This window comes from Bos indicus x Bos taurus, chromosome X (assembly GCF_003369695.1).
Source record: "Bos indicus x Bos taurus breed Angus x Brahman F1 hybrid chromosome X, Bos_hybrid_MaternalHap_v2.0, whole genome shotgun sequence".
Lineage (NCBI taxonomy): Eukaryota > Metazoa > Chordata > Mammalia > Artiodactyla > Bovidae > Bos > Bos indicus x Bos taurus.
Window position 1 is genome coordinate 14,220,296 of NC_040105.1, and position 14,064 is coordinate 14,234,359.

General features: G+C 41.4%; 1 non-coding gene across 1 annotated transcript; it reads left to right on the forward strand.

Annotated features, from left to right (window-relative positions):
- The first annotated feature begins 1,341 nt into the window (after positions 1 to 1,341).
- On the forward strand, positions 1,342 to 1,413 carry TRNAC-GCA. The gene has a single exon. It is a non-coding gene; the product is annotated as a tRNA-Cys (tRNA).
- Positions 1,414 to 14,064: the final 12,651 nt, after the last annotated feature.

Consider the following 14,064-nt stretch of genomic DNA (forward strand, 5'->3'; position numbering starts at 1 on the left):
CTAGCCTCTGGTGGCCCTAGGTATTTTTCCACATTGTGGATGTTAAACTTTAGCTCCTGTATGTGGGGTTCACATCCAGTCCTCTGGGACACCAGAACACCAGCTTGGCTGTTACCTTGGATGTTCACCTCCCTCACAGTAGAGAAGAATACATCTGGCATGCAGTGATTTTGTACGTCAAATATTTTGCAGACTTTTAACTTGGGAATCTTGTGCTAAATAAACCAGAAAGCCCAGGCAGGTTAAGAGAGCACATGAACTAGGTGGACAAGGTCACTTTGACTCTTGTTCAAACACAAAGACCTCAAGCACCGACAGTTATTTGGTGGCAGAGCCAGGCCTAGAGACCAAGGGTTGTGGCTCTCAGTCCAGGGCTCTTCTGGGCCTCCCACATTTTGGCAGGAATCTTGGAGCTGTGATGTATTGAAAACGTAAATAACTGCTCAGCAGGTAGAAACCTCAGGGGACAGACAATTCCACGTCCAAAAAAGAAATGACTTGGGAGAGCTGAAAGTCACATCCATTATCCCACATCAGTTAGTTCATCTCACAGTGGAGGAGAAGCAGCACAATGTGACCTTGCCTGTCTGAAACTAGGAACTCTTTTACAGCGGCATATTTTGTTTGGAGCAAAATCTTTTTTACCGAGTACTCACAGAGTCCTGATCTCATTTTCCAAAGTGTTCCCTCCAAACATCATCAGCTGAAAGAAATTTATCTCTTTCCATAAATTAATTTTGTAGACAATTTTTCACGAACACCTACCTTGAAGGCTAACACTAAATGAGATACACTTATGCTGGCAACTACAATTTATCTTGCTTAATGGGCAATTTTGCTTTCTGGGAATGAATTTTCATCTTCAGTAGGAGCAAAGCAACTTGGGAATGAGGATGTATGTCAAACTGTCAAAGAAAAAAGCCAAAGAAACCAGTGTATACTAATCCAAGGACATAAGGACTATGAGAACCACTGGGATAAGTTGCCACTTGATGTAAATTTTGTTTAGCTCTACCCTTGTGATGAACTCTATGCATTATCTGTCAATTTGCTTGCTCATTGTTATAAGTGATATCTCCTAGCAATGATAAGGAATTCCACCAAACAACCAGATTTATCAGGAAGATCTCAAAATTGGGTTATTAAATTCAGAAATGCTCCCATGGCAACTGCAAAGAGCTCCTGCCCCAACCTCCTGGAATTCTCCCTCCCACACTGACAGGACCACCCAGGTCTGGGGAGTCCCACGTGGGCACTGCCTGGACACTTGGTGCCTACTGGCCTTCCAGCTGGCATACCACAACTCCCATGAACCAGCACCCATTTTGACGTGTCCTTGCTTCCCTGGTGGCTCAGACGGTAAAGCATCTGCCTGCAATGCAGGAGACCCAGGTTCGATTCCTGGGTCGGGAAGGTCCCCTGGAGAAGGAAATGGCAATCCACTCCAGCACTCTTGCCTGGAAAATCCCATGGACGGAGGAGCCTGATAGGCTACAGTCTATGGGGTCAAAAAGAGTCGGACACGACTGAGCAACTTGACTTTCACTTTTCACTTTTTAGCCAGAGAAGGCTCAGTCCTCAGCTGGGAAGATGCCACCCCAGTCGGCAGTGCTGGATGGCAGTAGACAAATGCCCAGGGCCTCTTTCATCCCTAGGCTCTGCTGCTGCTGCTAAGTTGCTTCAGTCGTGTCCGACTCTGTGTGACCCCATAGACAGCAGCCCACCAGGCTCCCCCATCCCTGGGATTCTCCAGGCAAGAGTACTGCAGTGGGTTGCCATTGCCTTCTCTGCATCCCTAGGCTCTGACCCACCCTCATAAGCTTGTACTCCCTTGTACTAAACCATCTCATTAATCTGGTCCAACTATAACTTCAGGTTTTCTGGTTATTTTTAATCACCATCTGCTGCTGCTACTGCTAAGTCGCTTCAGTTGTGTCCGACTCTGTGCGACCCCAGGGTACGGCAGCCCACCAGGCTCCCCCGTCCCTGGGACTCTCCAGGCAAGAACACTGGAGTGGCTTGCCATTTCCTTCTCCAATGCATGAAAGTGAAAAGTGAAAGTGAAGTCGCTCAGTCATGTCCGACTCTTAGCAACCCCATGGACTGCAGCCCACTAGGCTCCTCCATCCATGGGACTTTCCAGGCGAGAGTACTGGAGTGGGGTGCCATTCACCATATGACAAACTAAAATAATGTAGTTTTCAGACACTTAAATATTAGTGTTAACTAACTTCTAAAAAATAACTTTATCACTAAGCAGTTTTCACCTAGACAGTAATTTTGCAGTGACTTTGATTTTGTTCTTCATCTACAATCAAGGTTTCAGAAATGGAGTTCTTTGCTGCAATCACCGCCCAGGCATGTATTAAGTTCCTGGCATTGTATTCATACACTTAGTACAGGCAGACCTCAGAGATTGCAGATTCAGTTCCATATCACCACAATAAAATTAACACTGCAAAAAAGTGAGTCACACAAAGTTTTTTGCTTTCCCAGTGCATAGAGTATACTGTACTCTAGTAAGTGTGCAATAGCATTGTGTCTAAAAACAATGTACATACCTTAATTTAAAAATATTCTATTGCCAGGGATGGACCTAAAGATGATCATACTACATGAAGTTAGACAAAGAAAGACAAATATCATGTGATATAACTATATGTGGAATCTAAAAAATGATACAAATGAACTTAGTTACAAAATAGAAACAGATTCACAGGCATAGAAAACAAACTTATGGTTACAAAAACGGAAAGGAGGGGGCTAAACCAGTAGTTTGGGATTAACATGTACACACTGCTATAAATAAAATAGATAACCAACAAGGACCTACTGTATAGCATAGGGAACTCTACTTAATATTTTGTAATAATCTATAAAGGAAAAAAATGGAAAAAGAATATATATGTGTATAACTGGTTCCAAATAGGAAAAGGAGTACACCAAGGCTGTATATTGTCACCCTGCTTATTTAACTTCTATGCAGAGTACATCATGAGAAATGCTAGGCTGGAAGAAGCACAAGCTGGAATCAAGATTGCCGGGAGAAATATCAATAACCTCAGATATGCAGATGACACCACCCTTATGGCAGAAAGTGAAGAAGAACTAAAAAGCCTCTTGATAAAAGTGAAAGAGGAGAGTGAAAAAGTTGGTTTAAAGCTCAACATTCAGAAAACTAAGATCATGGCATCTGGTCCCATCACTTCATGGGAAGTAGATGGGGAAAAGAGTGGAAACAGTGTCAGACTTTATTTTGGGGGGCTCTAAAATCACTGCAGATGGTGACTGCAGCCATGAAATTAAAAGATGCTTACTCCTTGGAAGGCAAGTTATGACCAACCTAGATAGCATATTAAAAAGCAGAGACGTTACTTTGCCAACAAAGGTCCATCCAGTCAAGGCTATGGTTTTTCCAGTGGTCATGTATGGATGTGAGAGTTGGACTGTGAAGAAAGCTGAGCACAGAAGAATTGATGCTTTTGAACTGTGGTGTTGGAGAAGACTCTTGAGAGTCCCCTGGACTGCAAGGAGATCCTAAAGGAGATCAATCCTGGGTGTTCATTGGAAGGACTGATGCTGAAGCTGAAACTCCAGTACTTTGGCCATCTCATGCGAAGAGTTGACTCATTGGAAAAGACCCTGATGCTGGGAGGGATTGGGGGCAGGAGGAGAAGGGGACAGAGGATAAGATTGCTGGATAGCATCACTGACTCAATGGACATGAGTTTGGGTGGACTCCGGGAGTTGGTGATGGACAGGGAGGCCTGGCGTGCTGCGATTCATGGGGTCGCAAAGAGTTGGACACGACTGAGTGACTGAACTGAACTGATTGACTGAACTGAATCACTGTGCTTTATGCCTGAAACTAACACAACATTGTAAATCAACTATACTTCAAAATTTTTAAATCCTCTATTGTTAAAAAATGCTAACAACTATCTGAGCCTCCAGTGAGTTAAAGTAGTAACATCAAAGATCACTGACCACAGATCACCATAACAAATAAAATAATAATTTAAAAGTTTGAAATATTGCCTGTATTACCAAAATGTAACACAGAGCCACAAGTGAGCAAATCTTGTTGGAAAAACGACCTGATAGACCTGTTCAACTCAGAGTTCCCACAAAACTTCAATTTATAAAAAGCAAAATCTGTGCAGTACAGCAAAGCAACATGCAATAAAACAAGGCATGCCTGCATAGGAATCAGGAAAGCCTTTAAAAAAAATCAAATAGCCTTTGACCCCAGGAACACAGACAGCTAATAATAACATATGCAGAAATATTGATGATTTAAAAAACCTCCTATACATACAGCTACAAACTATTTTGTGGCAATATTACTCCCATCCATATATATAAAGCACAAGGAATTTGGGAGCATTTTTACTGCCTTTGCTTAAGATATGAAGGGTCATGGCTTTTCAAGCTCTAAACTCAGAGACGAGAGTGACAAACTCACCCAGAAATAAACCCACACACCTATGGTCGATCTTTGACAAAGGAAGCAAGAATATACAATGGAAAAGAGACAGTCTCTTCAGCAAGTGGTGTGGGAAAGTTGGACATGTAAAAATCAGTGAAAGCATGTAAATCAGTGAGGCTAGAGCATACCCTCTCACCATGCACAAAAATAAACTCCAAATGGCTTAAAGACTTAAAATGAGACAAGACACCATATAACTCCTAGAAGAGATCATAGACAAAACATTCTTGGACATAAATCATACCAGCATTTTCTTAGGTCCCTTGGTTGAGAAGATCCCCTGGAGAAGGCAACAGCCACCCACTCCAGTATTCTGACCTGGAGAATTCCATGGGGTGAATAGTCCATAGGCTCACAGAGAGTTGGAGATGACTGCACAAACTTTCATTTTCATGCAACTCAATAACAACAAAAAACCCAATCAAAAAATGAGTAGAAGACCTAAACAGACATTTCTCCATAGAAGAAATACAGATGGCCAATAGGCACATGAAAAGATGCTCATCATTGATAATTATCAGAGAAATGCAAATCAAAAGTACAATGAGATACCATCTTACACCAGTTAGAATGGCTATAATTAAAAAGTCTACAAATAACAAATGCTGGAGTGGGTGTGGAGAAAAGGGAACCCTCTTACACTGTTGGTGGGAATGTAAGATGGTGTAGCCACTGTGGAAAACAGTATGGAGGTTCCTCAGAAAACTAAAAAATAGAATTACCTTATGATACAGCAATCCCACTTCTGGGAATATATCCAGACAAAATTCTAATTCAAAAAGATACATGTACCCCTATTTTCACAGAAGCACTATTTACGATAGCCTAGACATGGACTCAACCTGAATGTCCCATCAACAGATGAATGGATAAAGATTATATATACATACACACACATATGTATATTTTACATATATGTATAATGGAATATTGTTGTTTAGTTGCTAAGTAGTGTTCGACTTTTTGTAACCACATGGAGCCTGCCAGGCTCCTCTGTCCATGGGGTTTCCCTGGCAAGAATACTGGAGTGGGTTGCCATTTCCTTCTCCAGCAGATTTTCACGGAGCAGGGATCAAACCTGCATCTCCTGCATTGGCAGGCAGATTCTTTACCACTGAGCCACCAGGGAAGTCCATTATGGACTATTCAGTTCAGTCACTCAGTCATGTCCGACTCTTTGTGACCCCATGAATTGCAGCATGCCAGGCCTCCCTGTCCATCACCAACTCCCGAAGTTCACCCAAACTCATATTACTCAGCCATAAAAAAGAATGAAATAATGCCATTACAGCAACATGGATGGACCTGAAGATTATCAGACTCAGTGAACTCAGAGAAAGACAAATATCATACCACTTACATGTGGAATCTGAACTACGACACAAATGAACCCCGTCTATGAAACAGAAACAAAATGGGACATAGAGAATAGACTGGTAGTTGAAAAGGGGGTGGGGGGTGGGAGAGGGATGGATTGGGAGTTTGAGATTAGCAGGTGCAAACTAGTATATATAGAATGGATAAACAGTAAAGTCCTACTGTATAGCCCAGGGAACTACATCAATATCCTGTGATAAACCATAATGTAAAAGAATATTTTAAAAAATAATGTGTGTGTGTGTATAATGGAGTCACTTCGCTGTACAACAGAGGTTGGCACAATATTGTAAATCAACTATACTTCAATAAAGAATTTAAAAAGAGTGACAAATTCAAATGACAGTCAAATACTTGGGATCCCTTGGTTTCTCTAAAAATATCAATAGTAGTTTTAATAACTACCATCTTTTGGGCAAATATTATGTGACAGGAATAATGCTAAAGACCCGTTGCCTCATTTAATCTTCTCACAAGCCTATGCTTAGATGTTATGCCTTTCACATGGTGAGGAAAGAGGATCAGAAAGGTTAACTAACTTGCACTATCCTGACTCAGGTTTGTCTGACTCTTATCTATTCTGCTACATTGGCATGTGTCAGACATCTCACACCAATGTCAATAGGAAACAGATGCTCTGAACAAAGTTTGAAATTTGACCTTGATTAGAGTACCAGACAGAGAAGGCAATGGCAACCCACTCCAGTACTCTTGCCTGGAAAATCCCATGGACAGAGGAGCCTGGTGGGCTGCAGTCCACGGGGTAGCTAAGAGTCGGACACGACTGAGGACTTCACTTTCACTTTTCACTTTCATGCATTGGAGGAGGAAATGGCAACCCACTCCAGTGTTCTTGCCTGGAGAATCCCAGGGATGGCGGAGCCTGGTGGGCTGCCACCTATGGGGTCTCAGAGAGTCGGACATGACTGAAGCAACTTAGCAACAGCAGCAGAGTACCATAAAAAAAAAAAAAAAAACCTCAGTCTTGTTCTCAAAAAGGAAGATTTCCTCACAAATAAAAACTCTCATTCACTCGACAAATACTCCTTGAATACCTATAGTGTGCCTGCCTTTATTCTGGGAGCTGATTATTAAAGTAAAACTGAAACAGCCACTACTCACTGGGTAACTCAGAACTATACTAAAGATGATGAAAAAAAGGAAAAATGTAATTTAGACTATTCTCCTTAAGTATAGCAGGGAACTCTGCTTGAATCTAAATTTTGTTCAGCAGAGAAATCAGGTATACTTAGAGGCTTGGGAGGTAGAATATGAGATCCTGATGCATGTAGAGAAATGTGCCATTTAAAGAAACTCAGTGTAAGGGAAAAGAATCTTAAGAACAATTTGGGCAGCAGGACACAGACAAGGTCAAAGAAGAAGGTTGGTCATCCAGATCATCTGGCTTGACGATGCAGTCCCAGAACCAGGAAGCAAAACCCACAGGAGCTGAGTCACCAAGTGTCAAACGTGGCAGTTCCATTCATAGGCAACAGGACCTACTCACTGCCCACGGCTCCTGCAGCGAAGGAAGACGGTGCCCTCCACGCAGACATCTGTGTCCTCAGCATGGGGCTTGGGCAGCCTCAGGACAAATATTGGCCCTGGCCTCATCTTTGAAAACCACCAAAGGGAGTGAACCGACTGCTATCTGGGGCATTAACAGTGCCCTTTCCACACGGGTCTGGAGCAGGAGAAGGGGAAAAACACTGGTGCCTCAGGGCGGCCAAGGGACCTCATTCCTGGAGCCTTCATGAGACTCCTGAGACCATCTGGAAGAAACTGGAGGGACCAGAGTTCAAACAGAGTGCTAGAAGTGGAGGCTGAGCATGGGAATTTAAGGGTTTTCTCATCTTCTGCCAATTTGTTTTAAGCAGATTTAAAATATTGCAGTGTGAGAAGATTAATGAAGTCTCATTTTATATGTGAAATAATGCATCCATAGTTTTTAAAATTCAAGAATCTCATAATTCCACAGCTGCATGACCAAGTGATTTTCATATTGAGTTTATCCTATTGTCACATAGCACAGCCACCTTTGTCATTAAACAGAAATAATGTTCCTACTAGAATATGTATTTATTGGGATTACATGGGTTTTTAATCATACAGCTGTAGGAACTTTGTCCCTGTTGTTTTGACCTATACAAACTCCAGGCTAGTGTGGCTGGGATGCTTGGGTTATATAAAGAGCAGAGATAAAGAGGTTGATGAATCAGATACAGTCATTCCAATCAATTAAAAAGCACCTTTTCCTTTCATTCCAATAAATTATACCTATTTTCCTGCAACATGGCATTTTCGCAGGAGGCTCCTGAAAATATATTAAGTAGGAGTTGCATTCTAAGCCAGTTCCCACAGAGACTTCCCACCTAAGTAACCATTATACTGACATGGCTATTAATACTTTCATTTTTCAATTCATTGGTGATTACATCAATCTATTTTTCATCTCTTTAATGGGCTTATATTCTGTCTACCCACTCAGAAGTCACCCATGGCCATAAGCAATTCATGAGCCTTTTGCAAATACAGTCTGCTGAAACCGAGAGACTGTGTGTGCTTGAGTGCATTTTTGTGTTTTCTTTTCTTTTTTTTTTTTTTTTTACTGCAAAGATAAATGTAATCATTGAGATAAGCAGGCTCTTACAAAAAGTTCTATTTGTTTGTTTTTCTAAATGGCTTTGAAATTATTTTAGTAATCACAGAGTATAAAGAGTTAGACCTGCACGGTCCACTCTGGAAGCCATTAACCATGTGTGGCAATTGAGCATTTTACCTGGTTGCTAAAGCTGGGTTGAGATGTGCTTTAAATATAAAACATATCGTTGGATTTCAAAGATTTATATGCAAAAATGTAAAATGTCTCATTAATCAAATTTTATGTTCAGGAAACACTGAAATAATAGTTTGGAAATATTGGTTAAATATAGTACTAAAATTGATTTCACCTGTTTCTTTTTATTTATTAAATGAGAGTAATAGAAAATCTAAAAGTACATATGTAGCTCACAGTATATTTTTCTTCAACAGCACTGAGTTAGATGCTGCCATGACTCCTCCACCATCATTTTCTTTGTCCATCTTTATGTGGAGGGCACACTGGGACTGGGGAATTTATCATCTTTCCAGGAGTGGAGGTTTAGGTATCTCCAGAATATTCCTGAATATTCTCAGGGAGTGTCTTTCCTGTCACTCCAAACTGCCTTCATGCTTCTGCACTCTTGGACAGACCATCTTTTTCCAATTTCCCTTATCCCTAGTTTCAGTCCCTTAAGAACTCATATTTCTAGCCTCAGCAAGAAATTCACATCCCCCCAAATTTGTTTTTCATAGACACAAGCTTTTCTTTCATGAGACAGACTTCTAAGGAGTAATTTAGTTCCCCATTATCTCAATCTCTCTCACCAGATTCAGCTCTGGGCTTTTATTTGCATAACCAAAATCCTCTCAAAATGTTTTCCCAATCTTTCTTTGCACCCTGACACATAGAATGTGAAACAGCCACTTCAGCCAATGCTAACATTATTCCCACCATTCCTTGCTGCTCCCACTGCACAGGCTGGGTAACACCTCAGTGGGCAAGGTGTGAAGCCAGTGAGAGCCATTGTAAGAGCTACATGTTTACCATGGTTACTTCACTGGGTTTGCTCATTCAAGCCTTTTTGCTTACTTACATGTATTCAGCCTCCACTATGGATTATCTGTGTACTTTTGAATAGCTGGTTGTGAATTGTTAACTTTGATCAAAGACCTGTGCATTTCCCCCTTCCTGTGAGCCAGGTATTATACTGGGTCAGAGAAATGCTAGAGACCTCGGGACAGGCTTTATCTCTGCTTCCTACTCTGGGCACTACTGCCCAAGAGAGCTTTCACTGAGCCTCACAGAGTATGGATACACCTGGGGTAGGGGTGGCTCTTGGGGGAGAGCCCCAGAATCCCCTCAGCTAGTATCTAAGCAGAGGGAGGGAGGTGTCTCTGTGACATGGATGGTGGAGGCCTGCGTGACCCTGTGGTTATAAGGAAAACAGGACCAGGTCAGGGCTGGGTTTCAATGATGACTTACTAAGAATTCAATAACACATTTTTTTTTCAATAATACATTTTAATGTAACTTTTTCCCAATAATTTAAACACTTGCCTCAGAGAAATGGCTGTTTCTAGATCTGAAGCAGGAAAAGGACAAGATGTCATGTTAAGTCAGAAAGTATGTTTTCAAAGATTAATAGGAGGGGTCCACTAGATACAGAAGTGAGCTCTTACTGTCCAAAGTCATCAAAATTAGAAAATTAAGAATAATGGGCTCTGCCAGAAATAAACTCATACACCTGTGCCAATCAATCTTCGACGAAGGAGGCAAAAATATAAAATGAGAAAAAAATCTCTTCAGCAAGTGGTGCTGGGAAAGTTGGACAGTTACATGTAAGTCAGTGAAGCTAGAACACACCCTCACACCATACACAAAAATGAACTCAAAATGGCTTAAAACAAAACACCACAAATTTCTAGAAGAGATCACAGGCAAAACATTCTCTTACATAAATCATACCAGTGTTTTCTTGGGTGTCCTAAGGCAATAGAAATAAAAGCAAAAATAAACAAATGGGACCTATTCAAACTTACAAACTTTTGCAGAGCAAAAGAAATCGTATTTTTAAAAAAGAAAAAAAAAAAAAAGACAACCTATGGAATGGGAGAAGATATTTGCAAAGAATGCAACAAAGGTTTAATCTCCAAAATATGCAAACAACTCATACAACTCAATAACCATAAAAAGAAGAAAAAGCCAATTGAAAAATGGGCAGAAGACCTTAAGAGACATTTCTTCAAAGAAGAAATACAGATGGCCACTAGGCACGTGAAAAGATGCTCAACATCACTAATTATTAGAGAAATGCAAATCAAACCTACAATGAGGTACCACCTCACACCAGTCAGAATGGCCATCATTAAAAGTCTACCAACAACAAATGCTGGAAAGGATATAGAGAAAAGGGCATTCTCTTACGGTGTTGGTGGGAAGGTAAATTGGTATAGCCACTGTGGAAAACAGCATGGATGTTCCCCAGAAAACAAAAAAATTGAATTACCATATGATCCAGCAATCTCACTCTTGGGAATATTCCTGAACAAAACTATAATTCAAAAGAGACATGTACCCCTATGTTCCCAGCAGCACTATTCTCAATAGCCAAAACATGGAAGCAGCCTAAATCTCCATCAACAGATGAGTAGACAAAGATGTGGTACATACAAACAATGGAATGTTACTCAGCCATAAAAAGGACAAAATAATGCTATTTGCAGCAACATGGATGCAACTAGAGATTATCATACTAAATGAAGTCAGAAAGATATATCAAGGATATCACTTTATGTGGAATATAAAACATGGCTCAAATGAACCTATCAACAAAAGAGAAACAGACTCACAGACATAGAGAAGAAGACTTGTGGTTGTCAAGGGGGAGGGGGGAGGGGCGGGATGGACTGGGAGTTTGAGGTTGGTAGATGCAAACTATTATATTTAGACTGGTTAAACCACAAGGTCTTAGTGCATAGCACAGGGAACTATATTCAATATCCTGTGATGAACCATAAGGGGAAAGAGTATGAAAAAGAATATATATATTTGTGTAACTGAGTCACTTTACTGTAAAGCAGAGATTGGCACAACATTGTAAATCAACCCTACCTCAATTAAAAAAAATTTTTTTTTTTAAATAATGGGCTCTAGTTCCACTCAAAATGGAGTAAGGACATTCCATGCCATCTGAGACAAGAAGAGTATAGCCATTTTGGAAAAGGACTAAAGGACGGCCTTGGGCAGAACAGGCAGTGCAAGCTACAGAACAAAGGCCAGCAGAAACATCAAGCTGATGGGAATAAAAAATTACCTCTGTTAAACTAACGAGTATACCTAGTTGCCACAAGACAAGAAAAGTGAAAGTGAAGTCAAAGCGTGACTATAAATATCCGTTACCGTGATTTCTTGCAAAAAAATACTCAGGTACTCACTCCCCTTCACAGCAGCACTCCCTATTCCTGATAGTCACCCCAGAGCCACCTGCTGCGGATCAAAGAAGTTTCATGATTTCTGGAAATTATCAGTGATGTTGAGACAAACCCTCCCTTTGTTATAAAAGCAACTCACCCCTTCTACTTGGGAAGCTGGCACTTTTTTGCTGCCTTCTCCCCTGTGCACAAGCTATCTCTTTTAAGAAAAAGCTTTGTTTGCCTACGAGTCTTGGGAAAGCAATATTCACTTCTATGGTTATGCTGCCCAAGGATCTGGAAAGGGCCTGATAACACATCACTCCCTTGGATTGTAACCAAAAAACCCTAGACAAGATCCAAAAAGCAACTACCAGAGGACACTGAAAGGTCAATGAATTAGTTTTCTTTTGCTGCGTAAATAATCACAAATTTAGTGGTTTAAAACAACACACATTGGAACTCCCTGGCAGTCGAGTGGTTAGGCCTTGCACTTTTGCTGCTGAGCGCTGGGATTCTATCCCTGGCTGGGGAACTGAGATACTGCAAGCCATGTGGCACAGCCAAAAAAATAATAAAATCAAACAACACAAATATATTATCTTACGGTTCTAGAGGTCAGAAATGTAAAATGTGTCTGCAGGGAGTTGTTCCTTCCAGAAGCGGCCTGCATTCCCTAACTCACGGTCCTTCCTCACATCACTCCTACTTCTGTTATCACATCTCTGCTCAGTCTCTCTTGGCTGTTTCTTATCAAGGCCTGATGATTTCATTGGCCCATCCAGATAATCCAGGTTAATCTCATTGCAACATCATTAAGTTAACTAGGCTTTGCAAAAGCCCTTTTGCCATGTAAGATAATATACTCACAGGGGCCAGGAATTAGAACATTGACGTCTTCTTGTGTGGGGTTTGGGGATGGGGTGTGAGGAGCGTTATTCTACCTACTACAGTGGAGAAAAAGCAGTGGGACTGGGTAAGGAACCCAGGTCTTAAATGAGGACCTGGAATTGAGGTTCTAGGTGTTTTTCCTTCTATACATCACAGCTCAAGCTCTGGGGTCACCCATAACTCAGGTTTGAGAGCCGGAAAAGGCACAGACAGAGGGAACCCTAGGAAAAGCCTGCTTTCTCCAGCCATGGGTGGGGTGGTGGGGGTTGGGAAATCCTGCAGGACGATGCACTTGGGACTTTCCCTACTCTGTGTCAGGGGAGAAGCAGCCATGAAGCAGCATCAGAAAATCTCCAAATATCTAAACATAAAAGCTTTTTTTTTTTTTTAGGAATCCAGAATCAAATCAAGCAAAAACAATACCAACAGATAGAGAACACCATTGAGTCCTATAGCAATGGTCTTAGAGGACCAGCATAAATTGTTGGGATATCAAGGGTAGATACGGAGAAGGTGATGGCACCCCACTCCAGTACTCTTGCCTGGAAAATCCCATGGACAGAGGAGCCTGGTGGGCTGCAGTCCAGGGGGTCGCTAAGAGTCGGACACGACTGAGCGACTTCACTTTCACTTTTCACTTTCATGCATTGGAGAAGGAAATGGCAATCCACTCCAGTGTTCTTGCCTGGAGAATCCCAGGGATGGGGGAGCCTGGTGGGCTGCCGTCTATGGGGTCACACAGAGTCGGACACAACTGAAGCAACTTAGCAGCAGCAGCAAGGGTAGATAAAAATTGAATTCCAAGAAGGCTCTTGGGAAATTAAAAACAAGAAAGGAAAGAAAAAACTCTTCAGGATGAAAACAAGGATTAATCACGGGCATGCAGAACAATATGACTCATGAATTTCAGATACAGGCAGAAAATGAATATTTAACAATTATACAGAAGTTAAACTAGAATTAGGCAGTTGCTAGATAAGATGCTGAAAACAGAACCCGTAGTCAGCTAAAGCCTTGCCTATTAGAATCAAGAACATTTTTCAAGTAATTAACAACTGCACAATTTCAGGCTCCTTTTGAAACAGGAGGGAAGCGGGGCAGGGCACAACCCTTAAAGAATGACATAGCCATTGAGGCTATGACATAACTGGTTAGAACCAACTAGGTCCAAGATGGTGGAAGATTCAACTTCCAGTGAACCCTGGGCCTCAACATTCGCTCATTTTAACACATCAGCATGCCAAATGACATACCCACAGGTGCCGTGACTGCTCCAAGGTCTACCATAAAAGGGCAAAAAGTGGGTGGTGGCC